Genomic DNA, 12,400 nt, shown 5'->3' on the forward strand with positions numbered 1-12,400 from the left:
AGTAATAAGAAACTGAATAGTTGAACTTTAAATTACTGGCCTACAGTGCCCTTACAATGAATCCCACATTTGTTCTAAGATCCTTTCCATACTGCATATTAGTAATATAAATGATTAAGGAGTCAAGAATTATGGTGTTAGAGAAGCATTATTATTTACTTTGGCAACTGAATTGATATTTCAGCCATTAGATTGTAGCTACTCATACATTCATGGGAGTGTACATTAGGTTACATACATTTTTTACTAGGATTGGTAAAGTAGTAGTCTTACTATTTCTTACCAGTAGTAAGAAGTGATCTTGTTGCCAAAGATCACTTCTTACTACTGAAAGCCATGAACAATCAATCTACTGTGCTTTGTATGGATGTGCATAAAGGAATCAGAGCAGTATCTTATTAACATTTCTGAATACTTGCCCATTTCTAGAATGCAGTCTGATTTCACATTACTGTATTCTTGGGTTAGTATGGTACATTGAACACTAAGGAATAAATAGGTTTAAACATTCATTGCGGTGGAATCTAGGTGGAGGAGGAAGGAGCTTTTTTCCAGGGACCTAAGAGACAAATCAGCCTTGAATCCTTGGTATGCAGAAAGAGACCCAGAAGGGATGCTTCTTTAAACCTTTCACAGGATTTATCTGATAGTTCTGCAGAGTGTACTTTAGTCTGGCAAGATTCTTGTCTATAGGCAAACAGAAATAAAGAAACTACTCATTGTGTCATTCTTGGTACCTTGAACCTGACATTTAGTTACCTATCAACCTATCTGTTTAGACATCTGTTCCTACCCATGATGATGCCAAAAGGTGCATTGTAACATCATAATGCAAGCTCATCCTTTTCTACTTGTATCACGATGTCACACACAAGTCTATAAGGAATAAGTTTGTATTGTTACAAACTGTTTTCCTTTACCACCTTTATTCCTCTTCCAGATGCCTATGCCTCTCTACCAAGATAGATTTAATACCTTCCAAATGCTATGGATTGGAAATGGTGGCCATGCCTAATAAATTATCTTGGCCTGTGTCCTCTTAAAGACAGTTTCAAATCCAGAAAGAAATAGGATGCAATAAACAGTAGCTCCTAAGTGGAGACTTGAAACTGATTTTCCCTATCAATTAAGCTAGTCACTAAATCACATAGGCAATTGTTTTTTATGTTTTGCACCCTAGTCTAGATGGCCTTTTGGCAAACTGAAAACTAGATACAGCATGCAAAACAATTTTAGAGCCACCACAAACTAAACACAAGTTGCTTACTAAAAAATAAAATAAAAATAAAAGAGCTACTCTACATCTTCACTTTGTATTTTATATGGCATTTCACATCTATGCCTAGCAGATGTTCTCTGTATTTTGTAAGTCCTTGCATTCATCTTTATATGTCAGGAGTAGCTACTAAAGATGAGGTAAATAAGTAGATAGATATTGGCCTTCTTCTGTCCAAGAGTATAAGTATTACTATGTAAATATTGCAGTTTCTTCTCAAATAAAAATGGACAATTGTTTGTTATAGCTTTGTGCCTTTGAATAAACCTCAAGAATATAATCAAACCAATAAAAAGGACATTCGGAGATCTAAACATATGTAAACTGTCTGTGCTACCCTAATTCTGAATGAAGTTGAATGCATTTACTTCAGACAGACATTTTCATAAAATCATTTTGTTTTCCTCTTAACACATCATCATGACTGATTATGGTTTCTGTGTTCAACTTTTGAATTTTTGTCAGTGTTCAATGATGTTTGTTTCCTAGAAATACCTCTGGAGTTTGTAATGCCCTTTACATATCAGCAAATCTGTTATAGTAGCCATTTTATTTAAATACAAATATTTCTATTTCTCTGGGGTTGCGGAAAGGAATTAAACACTAACCAACAGCAATATTACCTGGACTGGTTAATTCTAAATGTGCTTGCTAAAAGATAAGTCTAGTAAAATAAATCACCCAAAGAATGTTTGTAACATTAGAACACAAAATTTGAATGTTTTAGATTATGTACTATGAATGATACAGACAATACCATAGTAACAAATGAAGTTTTTAATACATTAGTTATATAACAGTTCTTGAAAAAAAGAAGTTGTATCTATCTTTATATGTGTTCCACTTCAGAGAATAGTCTGCAGGAAAGTCTATGTTCGGTTTAAAGATTGTAATCTTAATTAGTCATAAAAATATAGCCCATCTGAAGGTGATTTTCCCCATTCTTCTGAAGTGTATTATGACTTATGTTGCAGGAAATACTTTAAAAATATCAACACGTGCACTTTTATATAAATCTGAGTTCTGCATTTTACTAATTAGCCAAAACCAAAAGTTATATTTCAGAAAAAACTAACCTAAAATAAAATCCTCTACAACCCAAGTTGTCATGGTTTTTAAGTGAAAATCTACCAAATAGTGCAAAAGAATTATCTATATAAAATGACAACAGGAAATTTTGTTGCAATCTAGTTTGGCAAATCTAGTCAGATTTATCTGGAAAATTGTTTTGGCAAGGAGAACCAACATTTTAAATTGGCTTCAGAAGGTCATAGAAACAAATTGGGCAACTTCATGATAAAAGCAGTAGAAACAGGGAATAATAATTACCAGACATCTGTTGGAAGACAAGATTATCCCAGTATAGTCCTTCAAAGAAATTCTTGAACTGCATGAAGGAAAACTTGATGTTAATAAATGGAGAAGATAGTAGAAAGAATATTAGGAAGAAGAGGAAGAGGAGAAAGATATTTAAGGCGGGGTTTGGGTTATTTTACTAAACCTTTTGGCAATGATACATAGGATTCATTTCAAATCAAAGGGAAACATGACAACAGGAATAAGAAACAAATGGAAACATCCAAATTACATTTACAAACAAGTTTTTATTTTTTATTTTTTTATTTTTGTCAATTGTTTACAAGATAATAGATATAAGTAAAAACATAGTTATGAATACATGGATACACATAAGAAAAATAAAAAATAAAAGAAACAATAGGACAGGGACAGTAGGCACGTTGGTGCACTTATGCACGCCCCCTAATGGGGAAAAAAGTGGATGCAGTAGCAGAAGCTATCATAGGGTACACAAAAACAAATGTAAAGTTCTTTATATAGGAAACAAGCAAAAAAAATCATTGCACAGTAACAGGAAACACCTGTCTTGATTTTCATGAAAAAGATTTCAGAAGAAACTGAAAATGGATGATCTGTATAAGGTGACTAGAGAAAAGACAAATAACATTTTAGGCTGCACCATTAGAAGTATCATTTCAAAATCATTCAATTTTGTTCTGCATTGGTCAGTCCACCTTCAGTGTTATGTTCAGTTGTAAGCACCATCCTTTAAGAAGCTGGTTTAGTGAAGACCAATGAGGATGGACATGGAATTAAAAGTTATCGAAAGAAGTATTCAAATAGTTGAGAAGATATATTCCTAAGAAGCGGAGTTTGTGGGGATATGTAATCACAAAGAATGACATAGCAGATTAAAATCTGCTTTCTGTGACCACATAGTTCAGGGATACAAAATAATGGATTTAAATTGCAGGATGGGTACAGGTAGTTCACAACTTACGATCATCTGTTTAGCAACCTGTTTGAACTTACAAGGCAACTGAAAAAAGTGATTTATGGTTGATTTTTGCCTTTTGGTGACAAAAATTGACATAAAATTGGATGTAACTCACTTAACTGCCTTTCTTAGCAATAGAAATTCTTGTTCCAATTGTGGCCATAAGCTGAGGATTACCTAAACATTCAGAATGTTGGAAAAAAACCTTCATTATAGAGAGGTCAGTATGATAGTGGTATCAATTATACAGGAGAAGATGGGTTATCTTTCAACACATGTGTTCCAGCAGAGGTTCAGCGGCCATTATTTGGGGCTGTTCAAGATAGGAAGGTTGGGCACGATCAGAGGTGGTATTCAGCAGGTTCTGACCAGTTCTGGAGAACTGGTAGCAGACATTTTGAGTAGTTTGGAGAACCAGCAAATACCACCTCTGACTGGAGATTTTACAGTATCCTTCCCCTGCCATGCCCACCAACCCACACCCACAGAACCGGTAGTAAAAAAAATTTGAACCCCACCACTGGGCACGATAATCATGTGGTGTAGGTCTGTCCCTCTTTGCATGGGTTCTTGTTCAGGCGTAACTCCTGAATACTATTAGGGTGAATATTAAGTGGCTGGCTCTTTTAAACATGCACAAAACATAGCAAACATCTGAGAGACAGTGAACAGCACTAAAGAAGTAAACAAGTTGCCATTTATTCCCTACAATACCCAACGTGGATTATCAACAAAGATAACCAATTGGCAAGATGTAAATAATAGAAAATTACAGGAGAAAATTCTCATGACGCTTGGAATAATTGAGAGCTGATTAAAAGGAAGATTAAAATCAAATCAAGAAGATTAAAATCAAATCAAGAATGAAAAGAATGAGGAATTACAATTGATTGGTGGCCATATCTCCAAGTTCAAAACAGATACAAAACAGATTCAGAAGAATTTGAGTTTGATATGGAACAAAATCAATTGGAAAGATATTAATTGGACCAGAGAAAAAAATTATATCCAAAGCTTATAGATACTTGCTAGATTTTAGAATGGAAGAAGAAAGAGTAAAAAAATAAGATGATGGCATGGGCGCGGAATTTCGGTTATAATATAAATTTAGATGAGTGGGAAAAATTATGGAGTATAAATTATAAATTAACAACGGCCGCACCATACAAGGAAAATTTATATAAAATGTTCTATCGATGGTACTTAGCCCCGACAAGATTAGCCAAGATATATCCGAACACCAATCCAAAATGTTGGAAATGCCAACAAGTTGATGATACTTACTATCACATGTGGTGGCTATGCCCTCTGGCCAAGACCTATTGGAATAAAATTAGGAAGTGGACACCAGAAATTATTGGATGCCAAATTGAATTCAAACCGGAAATCTATTTACTTGGGATTATTCAAAAACAATATCCAAAAAAGATTAAATATTTAATTTTACACATATTGACAGCGGCCAGAATAGCTTATGTGAAAATGTGGAAAGAGCAGAGGATTCCAACTGAAGAGTTAATTATACAAAAAATAGCAGACTGTGCTGAGATGGACATGCTCACACTTAAAATGAAAGAAAAAGAAGAATCAGAAAACTACTCGATTTGGCATAGATGGTACATGTAATGGTACATGATAGTACAGAAAAAGAGAGATAAGAATTAGAAAAGATGATTAAATAAGAATTCTCAAGAAAGTGATACACAAGATATAATAGGACAGACAGAAGGATCAAAGATGTATAAGTGTAATATAAGTATTAAGGATAGGTATGAATAGATGTTGAAAGAATAAGACAATATTAAAGATGTATAATAATAACTGTAATATAAAGGCAACATGTGTAGATGATTAATTATAAACAAAGATAATATATACTAAGATAGGTATGAATAGATATTAAAGTATAAGACAATATTATATATGGATATCAATGTTGTTGAAAAAGTAACTAAGATTTGTACTGGTGGAAAATAATAAAAATTTATTGGAAAAAAAGAAAAAGTTGTAGTCCAGATGAAGGGGAAACACTCACCAAAAGCTTCCTCACACCAAAATATTTGGCAAAGATTTAATTTGGAATTAGAAAGAGAACATTTGGAGAATGTTAGGGCAATGATCAATAACAGACTATGTGTCTGTCTCTATCTCTATTTTATTTAGATATATTGTATAACAGATGGTTTGATCTAGTTGTTAAGGCACCAGGCTAGAAAAAAGGAGATTGCGAGTTCTAGTTCTGCGTTAGGCATGAAAGCCAGCTGGATGACTTTGGGCCAGTCACTCTCTCTCTTAACCCAATCCACCTCATATGATTGTGGGGAAAATAGGAGGAGGAAGGAATATAAGCATATTCACCATCTTGAGTTATTTTTAAAAAATAAAGGCACGATATAAATTAGTATGAATGTTATAATTTCAACATAAATATACAAAGCTCTGCACAGACATAATCTTGATAACAATTATATAAAGAAGTTTATGGTCAGTTACTATTAATATCTACAAAGTTTACTAATGGTAATGGGGAATTTTCAGGCCAAACTAATACTTTTTCAAATGCACATTTACTTGAATTCCAGTAAATTATTTTTGCTTACTATTTGAAATATGCAAAATATATAAAATATAAAAATGTAAAATGTAAACAACAACACAAGATATAGACATATTTAAAATTAAAATGTTAAATCTTTTTATTACTTTTTTGCATGTTCAACTAACAATTCTAATTTATATTCATGTAAAACAAAATAGTTTACCATGCATGCAATAGAAATATACAACAAATGAAATTGTAATGTATTTTAGTTAGAAATTTCTATGGACATAATACACTGTGTTTAATCTTGTTTTTCTACAGCTGTATATGTGTCAGTCTACATTCTTGAATGCTAGGAGACAATAATGAGGAGGAAAAACATGGCATTTGTTCTATGTAATCTTAATACAAACCTTGGAAATGAGAAAAATAAATAAAAATAAATTGACTTGTTGAAATATGAATATAAACTGACCTATCTCTTTTCCATTAAAATCACTGATTAAACTTTCAAGAATTTCATTATGAGTAAGTCAGGAAAGGATTGAACAACTTACTTAACTGACTTATATGGTTGTTGGCTAGATATTTGGAAAGATACTTAATAAAATAATTATGTCAATTAAAATCATGTGGAACTAAACTACATGGTTAACCAGCATTTAATGACTTAATCATGATATAGATGTAGACTGGTTTTATAGCCAGGTCTTTTCTTTTTCCTCAGAGAATTCTAACAATTTCAGTTCAGAGAAGAGCAGATACCATATCTAGGGATCCTGCCAAAACTCTTCCCATTATCTCTATGAACTCTTGGATTCTTATAGGTATTCATGACATTTAACGTGACATAGGACATTTGTCTTGCAAGTAACACTATTTTAACTGTAGTGCTTGGAACGGGCCTTTTTTCAACTTAGACCAGCAATCTTAGAAAGCAGCTGGGTTTTATCACACAATTTTATATGAAATGTCAGCACCCTTACTCCAAGTTTTTACGAGTTGAAATCTGAAATACTAAATACTGAAAAAACTGAATTACAAAATGTAAATCATTTTTTTAAATTAAAAAATATTTTGTGGCTTTTGTAAGTGTCACCTAGAAGTGTCGTGGATTCCCTGACAGCTGTTATAGTGGCATTGCCAATACTACTGTTAATAATATAAATATAAAAGTAAAGTATCCTTTGATTTGAACTCAACATCTAGGGATTTCACTTATAAGTAGCTTTCTGATAAGGAAATAGTTTGCTGCAGCATTTTTTCAAATATTTTTTTTTACTCCCCAATCCATAATCATTTTATAAAATTTCAAAATTTAATGTTTGAAAATTTAAAAAATCCTCCCTAACAATAATAACAGTTGAACAATATGTCAGTTACCAAGAATGGTTGTACTTACATTTCAGTTAATGGATTCAAGCAGAGACTGGATAACAACTGAATTGGCTAATTTGACCCAACTTCATGGTCTCCATCTTTTTATTGTATAATTTTATAACACGAGTACAAACTGGGCACTGTAATTAAAAAATACAGTTGCAAAATGCTATTTGTTTTCCACTTCAATTTTTAAAATTTAATTATGTTTTTCATTTTCCTATTTTTCATAGTTCTTGGCATACAATTTCTCAGTTTTACAGTGGCTCTATTCTTGGGTTGTGCAGTGCAGGGACAACTATGCCAGTAAGGGTAGAAATTGCTCTCCTTTTGTTGTTTCTGCTCTTTATAAAAGGGTCACTCTGATCTCCTAAACCCTATAGAACTCTAACTCAAAAGTACAGAAGTATCTGAATTGTACATTAGATATATACAGTGTATAGTGTGCCTTAGATTTTATGTTAAAGGCCAGCAAAATCATAGTATAAAGCAATGTCTCTACCTCAAAAACTCTAAGATGTGTGGACTTCAGTCCCAGAATTTCCCATCCAGCACAAAGTCCACACATCTTAAAGTTTCTGAACGTGAGAACACTGCTCTATAGCCAAAAAGAAATGTTTTAGACTTTTCTCTTAGTGCAGTTGTTTGAAATTGAATATAATTTCACTCCATAAATAGTTATGAAAAATGACTTACATTCCTAGAGTTTATCTCAATGACCAAAACCCTTACTGTTATGAACTAACATAAACGTATTTTAATAAAGCTTGACAACCTTGATAGAAAAGCAGGCTCGTAATCCTGCACTTTTGATTGGTCCGTGGATAGCGAGCTGGGATTGGTCCTTACGGAGCAACCTGATTGGCTATTAACGGAACATCTCTCATTGGGTACAATTTAAACGTTTTAACGTAAGTCATTGGTTAAGGGGACAGCAGCCAGCCCTATAAAAGAGCTGCTGCTGCCCAGGGTTTTTGCTCTGTTCCTGGTCGTTAATAAAGAGTTGAAGTTCACTGTTCACTGCCTCGTCTCCGTTCCTTGCACCCATGCCCAGAGTATAACACTTACACTTCAATGTCCTTTGGGATTTTTCCCTTTATAGTAAAATTGCAATAAGTCATTAAAACACAAGAATAGCACATCTACACAATGCACTCCATGTATTAGGAGGAAAACTATTAAGAAAGCTGTAGACTATCTCCCGTAGACTTCAGCTATGATTCACACTATATTTTGAAATTCTTCATTTGCTATCACTGTTCTCTATTATTTATAAGTAGTTTCTTAGAGAAGCATTCCCCTCTTCCTAAGTTTTAACACTGTGCCATTGATTGCTTTATTGATGTGAGGTCACCTCAGTTGGTTTGGCAAGGCTTAGGGTTTTTTGCTAAGAAATCTCATCCAGCTTGGATCTAGACCAGATTTGGAACTGACAATACTTTTGCAGATGTGCATGACAACAACCCTGGGGTTTTTGTTTTAAATAACCAGCTTTCTTTTGGAAGCAGAAAAGGCAAAAAACTCAGAGTATTTTAACATCTCCTTTTCTTCCTGCTTCATATACATCTTAGTTTACGTGTGTGTGTGTGTGTGTGTGTGTGTGTGTGTGTGTGTGTGTGTGTGTATCAGTGGTAGGATTCAAATTTTTTTACTACTGGTTCTGTGGGCGTGGCTTGGTGGGCATGAAAGGGGAATTATACTGTAAAATCTCCAGTCAGAGATTGTATTTGCCGGTTCTCTGAACTACTCAAAATTTTCACTACCGATTCTCCAGGACTGGTCAGAACCTTCTGAATACCACCTCTAGTATGTATGCTATGTTGCCTCCCCATCTTCCCTTTCTAACTGCCATTTTAATTTCTCATAGTGTCAGAGGTGCATATAAGATTCCAAAGTGGCAAATAGACCAAACCATCCCTGTTATTCAGTATCTGATTACCCTATATTAGCAATTTAGAAGGAGGCACTTTGTCCAAGGATTTCTGGAAAACACCAACTCTGAATCTCATAAGTATTAGCTATATTTCTAAAATAAAATTCTTGTTCCTGAATTGTTTGCATACATCGTAGGCAAATACTCCTTCCTATTATTATAAATTATATTACAGTCAATGATTTAATATAATTGGGTCAAGTCCAATTATACAGTAATCAATTATAGCAAGTCATGTTATAATTTTCAGATTTGAAAGGGTAGATGCAAAAAGATATCCTTCTATTTATTCATATCTTGATTTAGTTTTTTCTCCCTACAATTTAGCTTATATAATATTCTTTGTATGGCAGTTATTGTTTCTCAGCAAATCTGAAGTGTGCATCTTCTCTTTTCATCTATGATAAAAGCAGGGGTAGGATTCTACCAGTCCGCACCTATTCTGTAGAACTGGTTGTTAACATTCTAAGCAGTTCAGAGAATTGGTTTTAGAAAAAATTACTGGCCTAATCCTGTAAGGAGGGCAGGAAGGAAACATTCTGGTTTTGCTTACAGAAGCTGCCTCTCCATTAACCCTTGTTACATTCTTGGCAGGACGAGACTTCCTTCCTCAGGAACTTCTCTGGAGTTTCCCCCCCCTCCTTTGCTGGTACTTTGCTTGTGTGGAGTGATCATTCAAAGTTATAATGGCACTGAAAAAGTGACTTATGACCATTTTTCACACTTACGACTGTTGCAGCATCCCCACAGTCTTGAGAGGCCAGGCGAGGAGATGCGTGCCTTGATGTGAGTGATATTGAGTTGGCCACACCCAGCCAATAACATGACCACCAAGCCATGACCACCCAGTCACATGACCACCAAGCCACTCCCACCACCTAAGCCACTCCCACAGAACCAGTTGTTAAAAATTTGAATCACACCCCTAGATAAAAGGAAACATATGTTTCAGTGCTACATTTAAGGTAACACAACAAATCACTAGAGTGATAATGTGGAAAAGCTCTAACCCAGCTAACATTTGTAAATCTAAAAGATCTTCATTCTGTTTATCAACAAAAGAATACAATATTAAGAATATGAGTATACTTCTCCTTTTGGATCCCCACATATACAACCTGGAATACTCATCATAATTCTTTTGGAAATTAAATGATGTTAATGATGTTTAATGTTTAGAATCCCAAAATGATTATTTTTTTAAAAAAATGCTTTTAAATTTAACATATAGGAAAAAAATAAAGAATTCCTTCGAGGTAATAACTGTTTATTTCTGTTGATATTTGAATTTCTGCACTAGAATTGAGACAAAATGTCCCTCTTTTGTTTCTTTAGGCCACTATCCAAAGCTGTCAGGGAAACCAGCCTTCTCCTCAGGATGTTCCCAGGTTCCTCTTTCTAGTGGAAAAAAAAATCCAAAAACAAAGAAGAGTTCTATTAAATGAGTGACCTGGAGGCTCATTTTGGTTTTCCTGTTCTTTAGACTTTGGAATCCGCCATTCATTTTAGTCACAAAACATCTTTGATATCATTTATTCCTATCTGACCTTCGCACCAAAGTTGCATTTTTGTCCCTACATGTAAGTATAGACTTTTGCTGGCTCCCTTTACACTTGGAAGAGCTTTACACAAAATAAATCCAATACCATTTTAATACCTGGCTTCCATTTGAATACTTACACTCTGATGCTTCTTGGAAAACTTTGAAAACACCCTAGCTAACAAAAAGTAGCTGTGAACAAGACATAGTTGTTCAGCATGCATTTGGCTAAGTATAATGGTTTCATGGTAGAAAAAAAATAAAGGCAGCATATAAAAATATAATAAATAACTGAACAAAGGGCACCTGACTTTTGACACTGAAAATTAGTCCTAGAACAAAGGTCTGTGTAGGTAATTTCAGGATTCAGTGTTTTAGTATCACTGAAGTTAATTATTTGTGATATAATACCTCTATTATATAATACACTTACAAAAAAGAAAGCATGGGGGAAGATCTAGTTTCCTTAGAAATTCTGGGTAACTGCAGTCTAGAACAAAATGATGCAGTATTCGGTAAAGTCATGAAAGCTGAAATTTTCAGAATCGAATAATAGTTTAAGAAATAATGTAATAGGCACATCCAAATTAAAACAAATATGTCACAGAAGCACTTCTCTTTGCCTCAAAGATTTCCTTTTCCCCAAAGATATAATGAACATCAGAAAAGCCCTGAGAGATCAAGTGCATGATTTAGAGTGTTGTATATAACTATTGATACTATTAATTGACCTGCTAACTATGATTGGTCTCATTCGAGACAACAACAAATCCGCATACAGATGGGAGGAACTGAACAAACTCAAAAGCATAGAAATGGTTGTAGACTTTAGAAGAAACTCTCCCATACTACCACCTCTTACAATACTAGACAACACAGTATCAACAGTAGAGACCTTCAAATTTCAAGGTTCTAACATATCACAAGGGCTAAAATGGACACCTAACATCAAAAACATCATCAAAAAAGCACAAGAAAGAATGTTTTTTCTGCGCCAACTCAGAAAATTCAAACTGCCCAAGGAGCTGCTGATACAGTTCTACAGAGGAATTATTGAATCTATCTTCTGCACCTCTATAACTGTCTGGTTTGGTTCTGCAACCCAACAAGACAGACGCAGACTCCAGAGAGTAATTAGGATTGCAGAAAAAACAATTACTACCAACCTGCCTTCAATTGAGGACCTGTATACTGCATGAGTCAAAAAAAGGGCTGTGAAAATATTTACAGACCCCTCACATCCTGGACATAAACTGTTTCAACTCCTACCCTCAAAACGATACTACAGAGCACACCAGAACAACTAGACACAAGGACAGTTTTTTTCCCAAACACCATCACTCCACTAAACAAATAATTCCCATAACACTGTCCAACTATTTACAAAATCTGCACTACTATTACTATTAATCTTCTCATCAGTCATTGTCCAT

General features: G+C 34.1%; 1 protein-coding gene across 6 annotated transcripts in view; it reads right to left on the minus strand.

Annotated features, from left to right (window-relative positions):
* COL8A1 (collagen type VIII alpha 1 chain) overlaps nt 1-12,400 on the minus strand; it is a 100,000-nt gene that overhangs the window by 38,328 nt on the left and 49,272 nt on the right. Inside the window, exon 2 of one of the 6 annotated variants that reach the window (XM_026681758.2) lies at nt 2,606-2,663. The exons of 4 other annotated variants lie outside the window; for them this stretch is intronic. The gene's annotated coding sequence lies outside the window, so the exon portion shown is untranslated. Of the gene's footprint in view, nt 1-2,605; nt 2,664-7,516; nt 7,635-12,400 lie in introns of all 6 variants that reach the window. One more of the 6 variants, XM_087966463.1, reaches the window with a different exon arrangement.

This window comes from Notechis scutatus, chromosome 5, assembly GCF_049901735.1.
Source record: "Notechis scutatus isolate UNSWTSFEM ecotype Mainland chromosome 5, rNotScu1.2, whole genome shotgun sequence".
In the NCBI taxonomy this organism is placed as follows: domain Eukaryota; kingdom Metazoa; phylum Chordata; class Lepidosauria; order Squamata; family Elapidae; genus Notechis; species Notechis scutatus.